General features: G+C 43.1%; 1 protein-coding gene and 1 pseudogene across 20 annotated transcripts in view; both read left to right on the top strand.

Moving 5' to 3' along the window:
• PHLDB1 (pleckstrin homology like domain family B member 1) overlaps positions 1 to 15,336 on the top strand; it is a 727,524-nt gene that overhangs the window by 617,245 nt on the left and 94,943 nt on the right. The gene's annotated exons all lie outside the window — the stretch shown is intronic.
• Positions 8,889 to 9,047, top strand: LOC130294696 (U2 spliceosomal RNA; annotated as a pseudogene).

Raw genomic sequence — 15,336 nt, 5'->3', positions numbered from 1 at the left:
TTAGGTGAAGATAGAATTCAGAATCTGAATAATTCTATCTGTTCTCACAACCGCACCACTGGAGGTTAATAATTGCCCTATTAGGGAGAGTAAAAACAAATGTACATTAAAAAACTTAAACTATAAGCCACTACTGACTCCCTACATCACTCACCACTATTTTGCAGCACTTCCTTATCTTACAGTCTCTTATGTATTGGAGGTTAATAGACCTAATAAGGACAGGAAGAATAGCAGATTAAAAATTGATGCTAAGTTAGTTGGTTGATATACTATAACTATATGGGCACCAGGGGCATTGCTGGAGGGGGGGGGGGCTATTGGGGCTGGAGCCCCTGGTATCAGGCCCTCAGTCCCGGATCTCAGGCTGCCACAGTGTTTTGTTTTTTGCCACCTCTGCTTTAAGACATATTTTTTTATTTGCCTATGCTACAGGGGCTGTAAAGTTAGTGTAGTTCATAATATAGTGTCTGCACCTGTGTGTGACTGTTTTCTCACAATTCTTCTGTGATTTTCACCCCAATATTTACTTTTAACAGCATACAAAATGACTGTTGTCTGATTTTTCCCAGGTTGCAATGCGGCCGAGACCTGACTCACTAGTCAACTGATGACAGGGAGCCTGTCTGCTTCAATGGGTGGAGTTATCGCTTGGTGGGAGATATATCAATCTGCAACTAGTGCAACAGCTGTAGGCACCCTGATTGAAAACCACAGGTCTTTTGAATGGATGCAGCTCATTTATGTTTCAATGGGTGGGGTGGCTGATGTGTGGGAGGGAGGAAAATGGAATTTGGGATTTGTAGTCAAAAAAGGAAAACTCAAAAAGGAAATGCCAGTTCACAAAAAGCTAGCCACAGTATTATGGTAATCTCACAACATAGCCATTTAGCCCCAAAACAAGCGCAGATCCTTCCTAAGCATGTCCATTACTGTCTGCCAGGTACGTACTAAAATCGCCTTATGGTGGATAACCCCTTTAACGTTACGTTTTGAAGTGCTGCGTGTAGGCACACCAGACCACGCCTAGCAGCAGTCTCAGAAGATTTCAAACTTTCGGGCTTCTCACGAAGAACGGCATTTCACCTCCACAGACGGACTGGGGAGTGCAGGCAGAAGGAGTGCTCCACTGACCTGCTCACTTCCACCTGCGCTGCTCAACTCCTGTCACTCACACCAGCGCGCCACACATCTCTCTGTCGTCCCTGCACTGCACCGCACATCCCCCGCTGCTCACATCGTCCCCACATAGCACATCTCCCTGCCACCTCCTCCATCCGCTACCATAGGCAAAACTACAACTCCCAGCATACCCTGACTGTGAAGACATGCTAGAGGTTGTAGTTTTGCAACAGCGCTGCCATCCCCTGTAACATCTCTCCTCCACCTGCTAACATTGGCAAAACTACAACTCCCAGCATGCCGTGACAGTAAGGGTTGTAGTTTTGCCACAGCAAGGGAGTCATAGATTGAGGATTGCTGTATCCCAACAAAGCAGCCCCGTACTTGTGGCTTTCTAGCATTAGCAAAACTACAACTTCCAGCATGCCCTGACAGTGAGGACATGCTGGAGGTTGTAGTTTTACAACAGCACAGCCAGCCTTTGTAACATCTCCCCGCTGCCTGCAAGCATTAGCAAAACATACAAAAAAAGAAGATTGCAGCAGCACACTTGGTCAAAAAATGGAGGCTCTTAGCGCACTTTTTGATCAAAAGGTGTCCCCCCCCGCATCCACCACGCGGAGATAGGGTTGTCATCTTTCCTTCAGAAAAATACCGGTCATGGGTGTGGCTATGTGGGGGTAGATCTACAAAAGGGGAGGGGCCCGATTGCACAGGGGATGAGGGATGAGGGGTTTAAGACAGTATCACACATGACGGATTTAGATGCATAGGCTCAGCAGATAGTATCCCACATGGCAGGATTAGATACACAGGCTCAGCAGACAGTATCACACATAATGGATTTAGATACACAGGCTCAGCAGACACTATCGCACATAATGGATTTAGATACACAGGCTCAGCATACAGTATCGCACATAATGGATTCAGATACACAGACTCAGCGGGCAGTATCACACATGACAGGATTAGATACACAGGCTTAGCCGACAGCATCCCACATGACAGATTTAGATATACAGCTCAGCAGATAGTTTCACACATTTAAACATTAAATCAGTGTTTCCCAACCAGGGTGCCTCCAGCTGTTGCAAAACTACAGCTCCCAGCATGCCCGGACAGCCAAAGGCTGTCTCGGCATGCTGGGAGTAATAGTTTTGCAACAGCTGGAGGCACCCTGGTTGGGAAACACTGCATTAAATACACAGTTTTGCAGAGAGGTCTCACCAGCTCACCAGTCTCTTGTCTTTACTTTCTCCTCTCCCCGGGCGGCTCCAGGTCCAGGAATGTCCGGGGGTTGGGGAGGAATTTATCACCCATAAATCCTCAGAAGACGCGGAGCACATGAGGCAGGGACACGTCGGGGGAGGGAGCAGACGTGCGCACGGCACTTCTGTTCCCAGAAAGCATTGCAGGTCTTAAAGAGGCAGCTTCCTGGGGCTGGGGGATAGGATTTTGTGTCGGGGGCTGAAACTGGAGTGCGGCATCCTGCAGGTCATGAAAGAAGCGCTCTTCTGTCTGGGGATTCTGCTCAGTCCGCCCCTGTCAGTGAATGAAAAATACCGGCCATTGCATGGCTGGTATTTTTCATCCAAACTTACCGGCACAGCCCGGAAAAAGAATGAAAATACCGGCTGTGCCTGTAAAATACTGGCAGGGTTTCAACCCCATGCGGAGGTGGCCTCATTAAACCCTAACACAAATTCTGAGCCTAACACTCATAACCACTCACCTTTGTTGGGCATATAGCATCTGACTGGGTGACATGCTGGATACATTAAAGGGGTTCTCCGGTGCTTACACATCTTTTCCCCTATCCAAAGGATAGGGGATAAGATGCCTGATCGCGGGAGTCACGCGGCTGGGGACCCCCGTGATCTTGCACGCGGCACCCCGTTTGTAATTAGTGCCCGGAGCGTGTTCGCTCCGGGTCTGATTACGGGTGACCACCAGGCCGGCGGCGTGTGAGGTCACGCCTCCGCCCCATGTGACGTCATGCTCCGCCCCTCAATGCAAGCCTACGGGAGGGGGCGGGATAGCTGTCACGCCCCCTCCCGTAGGCTTGCATTGAGAGGCGGAGCGTGACGTCACACGCCGCCCGCCCGGTGGTCGCCCGTAATCAGACCCGGAGTGAACACGCTCCGGGGACTGATTACAAACGGGGTGCCACGTGCAAGATCACGGGGGTCCCCAGCGGCGTGACTCCCGTGATCAGGCATTTTATCCCCTATCCAAAGATGTGTACGCATCGGAGAACCCCTTTAACAATTTTAGACACCTCCTGTGAAAAAGGGGGAGGGGTGCACAGCTAAAGAGGGTGCCATTCCCCCTGAGTTGTACAAACAAGCAAAAAGAAAAATAGCCAGCACAACTACCTAATATACGGGTGCACGCTGCTATGGCAAATACAGAGTATACAAAAAAAGAAGATTGCAGCAGCACTCTTGGTCAAAAAATGAAGGCTCTTAGCGCACTTTTTGATCAAAACATGTCCCCCCCCTCCCATCCACCACGCGGTGGCATTAGCAAAACTACAACTTCTAGCATGCCCTGACAGTGAGGACATGCTGGGGGTTATAGTTTTGCAATAGCTGGGGAGTCATAGGCGCTGTAAATGTACGGTTCTGTGTAGGAGTTAAAAAAGTAAAAAAATGCATGAGGTCCCACCTCTATTTACTAATCATCACCTTTCCCATTAACAAAAAATTATAAATGTAATTTAGAAAAAAAACACTACATATATGGTATCACGTGCACTAATGTCCGATCTTTGAAAACCTAATGTTTATTATCCCACACGTTGTTATGGAGTAAACATAAAAAAAATTCCAAACGCCAAAATTGATTATTTATGGTTACATCACACTACAAAAAAAAATAAATACATTTTTTATAGAAAGTGGATCAAAAAGCCACAACTGCACTGGTACCATTAAAAACTACATCTCATGACGCAAATAATAAACCCTAGCACAGCTCCGTAGATTGAAAAATATAAATGTTATAGGAGTCAGAACGCGGCATTAAAAAGAGTATTTATTTATTTTTCGTTTGCAATTTATTTTAAATACATAAAACAGAAATCATCCAGGTTTGGTATCATTGGAATCGTACTGACCCATAGAATGAAGTAAACATGTCGCTTTTACTATATTGTGAGCTCTGAAAAAAAAACTTTGCTCCACAAAATTGCTCAATTCCATATTTTGCCACACATATAATTTTTTTCTGGCTTCGTAATTCATCTTGTAAAATAATAAAATACAGTACACCAATAAAAGCACAACTTGTGCCAAAAAAGATAAGCCCTCACACAATGCAATCGGACTAAAAATTCAATTGTCAGAACATCGCTACTCACAAAAAGAGGGGGAAAAAAAGGATTTTATTGTGAAAAGGAAAAACATAAAAAGCTGTATAAATTAGGTATTGCATAATCATAATAACTGCCATAATCATAATGCCCCACAGAATGAAGATAACATTATTTTTACTGCACAGTGAATGCCATAAAAAAATAAGTTTTATTTTTTATTTTTTACAATATTTTGGAGTTTTTCACAAAAAAGCTGCTTGTAGCAACAAATATGTATTACTAATATAAAGTACAAAATGTCACGAAAAAACTCTCAAAATCGCTTTGCTCAGAAAAAAACATTTCAAAGTTATTACCACTTAAAGAGACACAGGTCCGATTAGAAAAATGGGGCTTGGTCATTAACCCCTTAAGGACCAAGCCTATTTTCACCTTAACCCCTTAAGGACCAAGGACGTACCGGTACGTCCTTGGTCCTGCTCTCCTGATATAACACGGGGTTACACAGTAACCCCGCGTCATATCACGGCGGGCCCGGCGTCATAGTGAAGCCGGAACCCGCCTCTAATAGCGCGCGGCGCCGCACGCTATTAACCCTTTAGCCGCGCGCTCAGAGCTGAGCCGCGCGGCTAAAAGCGAAAGTGAAAGTTCCCGGCTAGCTCAGTCGGGCTGTTCGGGATAGCCACGGCTAATCGCGGCATCCCGAACTGCTTACAGGACAGCGGGAGGGCCCCTACCTGCCTCCTCGCTGTCTGATCGCCAAATGACTGCTCAGTGCCTGAGATCCAGGCATGAGCAGTCATGCGGCAGAATCGTCGATCACTGGTTTCCTATGAGAAACCAGTGATCAATGATGAAAATCAGTGTGTGCAGTGTGGGACCTATAACACTGCAAAAAAAAAAAAGTGAAAAAAAAAGTGAAGAAAGATCATTTAACTCCTCCCCTATTAAAAGTTTGAATCACCCCCCTTTTCCAATAAAAAAAAAACACAGTGTAAATAAAAATAAACATATATTGTATCACCACGTGCGGAAATGTCAGAATTGTAAAAATATATCATTAATTAAAACGCTTGGTCAATGGCGTGCGCGCAAAAAAATTCCAAAGTCCAAAATAGTGCATTTTTGGTCACTTTTTATATCATTTAAAAATGAATAAAAAGTGATCAATAAGTCCTATCAATGCAAAAATTGTACCGTTAAAAACTTCAGATCACGGAAAAATTTAAAAGTTATAGGGGTCAGAAGATGACAATTTTAAACGTATTAATTTTCCTGCATGTAGTTATGATTTTTTCCAGAAGTCCGACAAAATCAAACCTATATAAGTAGGGTATCATTTTAATCGTATGGACCTACAGAATAAAGATAAGGTGTCATTTTTACCGAAAAATTTACTACGTAGAAACGGAAGCCCCCAAAAGTTACAAAACAGCGTTTTTTTTTCAATTTTGTCGCACAATGATTTTTTTTCTGTTTCACCGTAGATTTTTGGGCAAAATGACTGATGTCATTACAAAGTAGAATTGGTGGCGCAAAAAATAAGCCATCATATGGATTTTTAGGTGCCAAATTGACAGAGTTAAGATTTTTTAAAGGCAAGGAGCAAAAAAACGAAAATGCTAAGGACCAGGCCAATTTTATTTTTGCGTTTTTCGTTTTTTCCTCCTGGCCTTCTAAAATCCATAACGCTTTTATATTTCCATCTACAGACCTATATAAGGGCTTGTTTTTTGCGTGACCAATTGTACTTTGTAATGAAACCTCTCATTTTACCATAAAATGTACGGCGAACCCCCCAAAAAAAAATTTTAGGGAGGAAATTTAAATGAAAACTATTTTGCACATTTAGGATGTTTTGTTTTCACACTGTACACTTTACGGTAAAAATTACATGTGTTCTTTATTCTGTGGGTCAATACGATTAAAATTATACCCATGGCTAGATACTTTTATATTTTTGTACCGCTTAAAAAAAATCTAAAACTTATTGTACAAAATCAGTAATTAGAATTGCCCTATTTTGACCACCTATAACTTTTTCATTTTTCCGTATATAGGGCGGTATGAAGGCTCATTTTTTGCGCCATCATCTGTACTTTTTATTGATACCACATTTGCATATATAAAACTTTTAGATAATTTTTTTTTTTTTTTAATAAAATGTGACAAAAAAGCAGCATTTTTTGACTTTTTAAATTTTTTACGTTTACGCCATTCACCGTACGGGATTATTAACATTATATTTTGATAGTTTGGACATTTACGCACACGGAAATACCAAATATGTTTATTAAAGAAAAAATGTTTACGCTTTTTGGGGGTAAATTTTTTTTTATCGGTGATCTTCTGCTCTGGTCTGCTCAATCTCAGACCAGAGCAGAAGACCCTGGGAGATGGCCGGACCCAGGTGAGGGGACCTCCAGCGCCATGCTGTATAATTGGATCACCGCGACAGCGCTGTGGGCGATGCGATAATCCATTCAAACTACCGCACTGCCGCAGATGCTGTGATCTGTTTTGATCACAGCAACTGAGGGGTTAATGGCGGACATCCGCGCGATTGCGGATGCCGGCCATTACCGGCAGGTCCCCGGCTGCTGCTAGCAGCCGTAACCTGCCGTGTATGGCGCGAGCACTGTTACGATGCTCGTGGTCATACACAGGACGTAAATGTACGTCCTGGTGCGGGATGTACCGCCAAACCAGGACATACATATACGTCCATGGTCGTTAAGGGGTTAAAGGGGTACTCCTGTGAAAAATATATATACTTTTTTAAATCAACTGGTGCCAGAAAGTTAAACAGAATTGTGAATTACTTCTATTTAAAAATCGTAATCCTTCCAGTACCTATCAGCTGCTCTATGCTCCACAGGAAGTTATTTTCTTGAATTTATTTTCTGTCTGACCACAGTGCTCTCTACTGACACCTCTGTCCATGTCAGGAACTTTCCAGAGCAGGAGCAAATCCCCATAGCAAACCTATCCTGCTCTGGACAGTTCCTGACATTTACAGAGGTGTCAGCAGAGAGCGCTGTGGTCAGACAGAAAAGAAATTCAAAAAGTCATTTACAAATCTGTTTAACTTTCAGGCACCAGTTTATTTAAAAAAAAAAAGTTTTATAATGTAGTACCCCTTGAAGGTAAAAATGAACTAGATGAAGCGCCACTGACACAAAACAGTCTGCCGTTCCTTTGCTGCGCTCCTGCTTGCGGTTTTGGCTGCTCTCTTTCCCTTCCTGCACCAGGTGTATCGTTCTTATGCGACTACTGAAGCTTTGATAAAGAACAGTTATTTATGCCGAACTACGAATGGTGAGTGTTATATAGTGTTTTGGACTTGTATTGGATTCTATATTTCAAATGAACTCAGCACCGCAGTCACCTGGGTCCCATTATCCTGTCCAGAGCTTCTAATAGTGTAATATATATATATATATATATATATATATATATATATTTATATATATTTATATATATATAGATTTGCATGGTCTGTGGTGGTAATGCCCCGGTCTTTTAAAGACCTTGCAACACCCCTGATGGCCACACTAGTATTACTCAATACTTTCAGTGCATATAATATTTAATTAAAGCTAATCTTCTTTCGCATGATGCATTGACCCAATTTGACACTATCTTCGAGTATAGTGAACCAAAAAAAAAAAAAAGATAATCCATGCGTCTACTGATTGAATGTGGACTTACTGCACATTCAATCACCTTATGTAAAAAGTACTACTACAACTATCCTCCTCCTGACTACCATACTGTGTCACTATTAGGACTGGAGACATATAGGGCTTATTGCACATTCAATCTGCTTATGTGAAAAAGTACTACTACTGACTGCTGAGACCCATACATAACTCGTTGCTACTGAACCAATAACCCCTCTCCTTACTTACTAAAATCAAAGACGAACAACAATTTAACTTTTTATGTGGGTGGAAGTCGGCCACAGCTTTTATTTATAAATAACAATAAATAACTATAAAACATATCAACAAAAAAGCACCGATGGCATCTTGGCACTCTGGGAGGTACTGTCACACCCACCGGAGCACAGGTCTACCCAGGATGACCCGCATCCTCTTCATTTCTCCGCCAGCAGTGACTTACAAACATAAAAACAGAGAGGGAGGGACAAATCTCTGGGTCAAAGGGATGAATGGCAAGCAAGGGGGGGGGGGAGAACCTCCATATAATTGAGGGGAGGGAACATCAAAAGCCCCCTGATAGGGCCCTCTATATGGGAGATACCAAACTAAAGTTGCTGGGCAGAATTCACAGGGGGGAGGGGGTCAGCCTAACTCAGAGGAGTGTTTTTAACCCTCCACCAGTCAAGGGATAAGCCAGTTATGCATGGCTTATCCCTACAATACTCCTGCCGATTACTATAGTATGTGGATAGGATAGAGACCATGAGACATATAGCACTTTGTCAACTTCTCGGCCTTTTGGCGAAGATCAAGTGTAGTATCTGTTCTTATCAGTTTTCATGCTGGTGGGATGGGTGCTGCATGGAGGATGCAGGTGTACCAGGGCTTTCCCAGGCTGGTTCTGAGGAATCAGCTCGACGGTTGCCCCAATGTGACCTGTTCCCTCCGGGTCTCGCCATGAGGCTGAGAGGGTCTAGAGCCGAGGTACTTTTGTGCCTCGGGGAGTGGTGACCCCGAGGTGCCGAAACTCACTGGGAATACTGGCTCACTGAGTTGAAGCACGGGCACCATAACTTCACCTTGTGGCACTCACCTCTTGATTCCCGGCCTTCTGGCTAGGATCAGAGAAATTTTTATAGATCCGGCCGGATGTCCGGGCAGTATATCTGCACACATTCACTTATTTATTTATTTTTGTCTCACTGTGTCACTTTTTGCGTGTTGTGTGTTCACAGGATTTGTGAGGATGCGGTAGCCCTTCTGGGTGTCCCTCCTGGCGGTCTAGGGGAGGTGTGTGTGGCCATTAGGTTCCGCACCTCCCTGCAAACACCCCGGGTACTCCTGCTTTGGCAGGGTACCTACCGTTATCGGCTCTGCGGGCAGATACCTTGGCTAACGCCAAGGGGGATGCCGGGAGCATTTGTGGTCCCCTAGTAGCTTCGGCGAAAAGGGACATCGAACCTGGAACCTCGCAGGTACCTTTTGGTGCGGAGGCGAAGGGTAAGGTTTGTTGGGGGGCCTCTCTCCTATCGGAGAAGGGCTTGAGATAGACCGCATCCTTTGTGCACGTTTTTTTTTAGTGTAACACGTTTGCACTTTTTCTTGCACTTTGGGTGATTCGAGAGCACGTTCCTCGGCTTTAAAAAAAATAGCATTTTGTCAACTTGTGGAAGAACAATTAGGTAGATAGTATATGCAATTCCTCATATCTGACTCCCTCTTACTGTTAAATGCAGCACTGTAGCCACAATGCTAAAGCATGATCACTGATCAGTACGTTCTTCATCTCTGGTGACAGCAGTGAAGAGGAGGATAGAAGGACAGGTCCTGCAAGATTCCTATGGTGTGTCGCAGCTTCTATTCCACATCTGTCATGCTCCTTTGGCTTCCTTTCTGTCGTGCGGTAATAACGCAATTGTGAATTATGATAATAAAAATATTAATTATGAAAAATTTTGAAAATTATCAAAAATATCAAAATTATGACCTCGTGAATTTTAGACAAAGACAAATTTCCTCGGATTTCAACAATTTCTTTTCATGACGGGATGACATTGACGCTTAAGGATGTAGTTTTGCAATATACAATAATACACAGATATTATAAAAGTATGCAGATTTATTGGCTATAAGATTATAAACATAAATGAGTAATAAACACAATGATATATGCAAACGAATATCAATTAGATTTTAGTAAACATTACAAACTTGTTAATTGACTACATATAGTAGAATAATACATGTGAGTAGTAAGTAACTTGTTACAATAAAACAAAAGCTACTAGGTTAGGAATATCATATAAGAAAAAGGTTACATATCACTATCCAGAGGAACCTCATGAAATTAAGATGGGCAATATCTAATCATAGACATCAATATGGAATGCTAAATACACTCTCCGCCCCCTTCTAACCAACTACAAATCAGATGATTCCAAGAATGGGCAAATCCATATGGATATAAACATGGAAGAATATAACAGAGTTTTATGATCTCGCTATACTATATTTTAGGAGGAAGAACTTGAAGCAAGTTTCCTGTGTGGCAAATATACTTATAACACTTTGTTTGGCAATTAGGAATTCTAACAATATGTCTAAGCAATAGTTTTATGTTTTCATAGATTATGAGTCCTGATTCTTCAGCAGGTAGAATGAAGTGTCACAATATCCTAAAACTATAATCTCAATCTGGAGATAATTAATTGTTTTATTTAATTAATTTATTCGCCAATCTAAATGGTATAATTCCATCCACATTATCCAAATTGGTCTTAATTAAATGGAATACCATTTTTGTGTCTCTTACCAAGTCTATGTCAGAACCTCGCTTCTAGTCCTAGGAAAATTGAGCAGTCCATCTCCTCATCATGGATAGCCATTGGTCTGGTACCATGTGATCAGTCCGCTTGCTGGAATCTCATATGGCGTTTCCACCTTTTTGGACATCTTTCCTATGTCTTTGTGTGTTCTTTACAGCACACTGTCTACAGTACAGTATCCCTAACATCTGGTTTACCAGACTTTTTAATTAGTTAGAAACACTCTCCTAAATTGGAATTCCCCAATGAATGTAGGTCGGCCGTGTACATATGGTAATGACTGTGACATCACTATAATACCCAGAATGCGTTGAGCATATCACCCATAATGCCTTTCCTGTCGGTGTAATGTCAACTACTCATACCCTAGGGGGTGCAATTGCATAAGTAATTAGCATCATTACCCTTAAGGGTTAACTGTCAATAACTGTTCTTAAACCCACATTCTATACACGACGTATGGAGCCATAATTTAACCCCTTGAGGACGGAGCCCATTGTAACCCTAAGGACGAGAGCATTTTTTGCAATTCTTACCACTGTCACTTTAAGCATTAATAACTCTGGGATGCTTTTACTTTTCATTCTGATTCCGAGACAGTTTTTTCGTGACATATTCTAATTTATGTTAGTGGTAAATTTTTGTCGATACTTGCATCATTTCTTGGTGAAAAATTCAAAAATTTGATGAAAAAAGTGAACATTTAGCATTTTTCTAACTTTGAGGCTCTCTGCTTGTAAGGAAAACAGACATTCCAAATAAATTATATATTGATTCACATATATAATATGTCTACTTTATATTTTCATCATAAAGTTGACATGTTTTTACTTTTGGAAAACATCAGAGGGCTTCAAAGTTCAGCAGCAATTTTCCAGTTTTTCACAAAATTTTTGAAGTTTTGAAGTGGATTTGAAGGGCCTTCATATTAGAAATACACCATAAATGACCCCATTGTAAAAACTGCACCCCTCAAAGTATTCAAAATGACATTCAGAAAGTTTGTTAACCCTTTAGGTGTTTCACAGAAATAGCAGAAAAGTGAAGGAGAAAATTCTAAATCTTCATTTTTTTTTTTTACACTCGCATGTTCTTGTAGACCCAGTTTTTACATTTTTACAAGCGGTAATAGGAGAAAAAGCCCGCCAAAATTTGTAAGCCAATTTCTCTTGAGTAAGGAAATACCTCATGTGTATGTCAAGTGTTCGGTGGGCGCAGTAGAGGGCTCAGAAGTGAAGGAGCAACAATTTTGGAGAGTGAATTTTTCTGAAATGGTTTTTGAGGGGCATGTCACGTTTAGGAAGGAAGCCCCTATGGTGCCAGAACAGCAAAAAAAAAAACACATGGCATACTATTTGGGAAACTACACCCCTCAAGGCACGTAACAAGGGTTCCAGTGAGCCTTAACACCCCACAGGTGTTTGGCGACTTTTCGTTAAAAGGGTACTCCGGCGTAAAGACATCTTATCCCCTATCCAAAGGATAGGGGATAAGATGCCTGATCGTGGGGGTCCCACCGCTGGGGACCCCCGTGATCTTCCACGCCGCACCCCGTTAGAATCAGTCCCCGGAGCGTGTTCGCTCCGGGTCTGATTGCTGGCGATCAGGGGGACGGAGCAAAGTGACGTCACGGCTCCACCCCTGTGTGATGTCACACTCCGGCCCCTCAATGCAAGCCTATGGTAGGGGGCGTGATGGCTGTCACCAATAGACTTGCATTGAGGGGGCGGAGCGTGACATCACATGGGGCTGAGCCGTGACGTCACTATGCTCCGTCCTCGTGGTCGAGATGGCCTCAGCCTGAGGACCTCCAGCGGTTCCGGAAGCCACTAAAGGTGGGTGCTGCATGGTAGATCCCGGGGGTCCCCAGCAGCGGGACCCCCGTGATCTGACATCTTATCCCCTATCCCCTTTAAAGTCGGATGTGTAAATGATAAAAAAAAAATTTTTCACTAAAGTGCAGTTTTATACCCCCAAATTTACCATTTCTACAAAGGGTAATGGGAGAACATGCCCCCCAAAATGTGTAACCCCATGGAAATACCCCATGTTAGGACCTAAAATGCTCTGTGGGCAAACTACAATGCTCAGAAGAGAAGGAGTCACATTTGGCTTTTGCAAAGCAAGTTTTGCTGAAATGGTTTTTGAGGGGCATGTCACGTTTAGGAAGGAAGCCCCTATGGTGCCAGAACAGCAAAAAAAAAAACACATGGCATACTATTTGGGAAACTACACCCCTCAAGGCACGTAACAAGGGTTCCAGTGAGCCTTAACACCCCACAGGTGTTTGGCGACTTTTCGTTAAAAGGGTACTCCGGCGTAAAGACATCTTATCCCCTATCCAAAGGATAGGGGATAAGATGCCTGATCGTGGGGGTCCCACCGCTGGGGACCCCCGTGATCTTCCACGCCGCACCCCGTTAGAATCAGTCCCCGGAGCGTGTTCGCTCCGGGTCTGATTGCTGGCGATCAGGGGGACGGAGCAAAGTGACGTCACGGCTCCACCCCTGTGTGATGTCACACTCCGGCCCCTCAATGCAAGCCTATGGTAGGGGGCGTGATGGCTGTCACCAATAGACTTGCATTGAGGGGGCGGAGCGTGACATCACATGGGGCTGAGCCGTGACGTCACTATGCTCCGTCCTCGTGGTCGAGATGGCCTCAGCCTGAGGACCTCCAGCGGTTCCGGAAGCCACTAAAGGTGGGTGCTGCATGGTAGATCCCGGGGGTCCCCAGCAGCGGGACCCCCGTGATCTGACATCTTATCCCCTATCCCCTTTAAAGTCGGATGTGTAAATGAAAAAAAAAAAATTTTTCACTAAAGTGCAGTTTTATACCCCCAAATTTACCATTTCTACAAAGGGTAATGGGAGAACATGCCCCCCAAAATGTGTAACCCCATGGAAATACCCCATGTTAGGACCTAAAATGCTCTGTGGGCAAACTACAATGCTCAGAAGAGAAGGAGTCACATTTGGCTTTTGCAAAGCAAGTTTTGCTGAAATGGTTTTTGGGGGCATGTCGCATTTAGGAAGCCCCTATGGTGCCAGAACAGCAAAAAACAAAACAAAAACTATGGCATGATATTTTGGAAACTGCACCCCTCAAGACGCGTAACAAGGGGTCCAGTGAGCCTTAACTCCCCACAGGTGATTGACAAACTTTCATCAAAGTGGGACGTGAAAATGAAAAATTAGATTTTTAACACTAAAATGCTGCTGTTACCCCAAACTTTTCATTTTCCCAAGGAGTAATAGGAGAAAAGGCTCCACAAAATTTGTAACCCCATTTCTCTCGAGTAAGGAAATTCCTCATGTGTGGATGTAAAGTGCTCTGCGGGTGCACTAGAGGGCTCAGAAGGGAAGGAGCAACATTAGGCTTTTGGAGAGCGAATTTTGCTGAAATGGTTTTTGGGGGCATGTCCCATTTAGTAAACCATCATGATGCCAGAACAGTAAAAAAAAACAAAAAACTCATGGCATACTATTTTGTAAACTACACCCCTCACAGAATTTAATAAGGGGTGCATTGAGCATTTACACCCCACTGGCATTAGACAGATCTTTGGAACAGTGGGCTGTGCAAAGGAAAAATTAAATTTTTCATTTTTACGGACGACTGCTCAAAAAATCTGTCAGACACCTGTGGGGCGTAAATGCTCACTGCACCCCTTGTTACATTCCATGAGGGGTGTAGTTTCCAAAATTGGGTCACATGTGGAGGGGGTTCACTGTTCTGGCACCATGGGGGCTTTGTAAACACACACAGCCTTCAATTCCAGCCTAATTATCTATCAAAAAGCCCAATGGCGCCCCTTCTCTTCTAAGCATTGTAGTTTGCCCGCAGCGCACTTTACATCCACATATGGGGTATTTATATACTCAGAAGAAATGGGGTTACAAATTTTGGGGGGCTTTTTTCCTATTACCCCTTGTGAAAATGAAAAATTTGGGTAACACCAGCATTTCAGGGAAAAAAAATCTTTAATTTTTATGTCCAACTTTAACGAAAATTTGTCAAAGACCTGTGGGTTGTTAAGGCTCACTATGCCCCTTGTTACATTCTGTGAGGAGTGTAGTTTCCAAAATGGCGTCACATGTGGGTGTTGTTTTTTTGCGTTCATGTCAGAATCGCTGTAACAATCAGCCACCCCTGTGCAAATCACCAATCTAGGCCTCAAATGTACATGGTGCGCACTCTCACTCCTGAGCCATGTAGTTCGTCCGCAGAGCATTTTACGTACACATATGGGGTATTTCCGTACTCAGAAGAAATTGGGGTCTTTTTCTCCCTTTACCTCTTGTGAAAATGAAAAGTATGGGGCAACACCAGCATGTTAGTGTAATAATTAACATTTTTTTACACTAGCATGATGGTGTAGCCCCCAACTTTACCTTTTCATAAG

The sequence above is a fragment of the Hyla sarda genome, chromosome 10 (genome assembly GCF_029499605.1).
Source record: "Hyla sarda isolate aHylSar1 chromosome 10, aHylSar1.hap1, whole genome shotgun sequence".
Classification (NCBI taxonomy): Eukaryota; Metazoa; Chordata; class Amphibia; order Anura; family Hylidae; genus Hyla; species Hyla sarda.
Note: the sequence above shows the minus strand (reverse complement) of the source record. Positions and strands in the feature narration are given on the sequence as shown.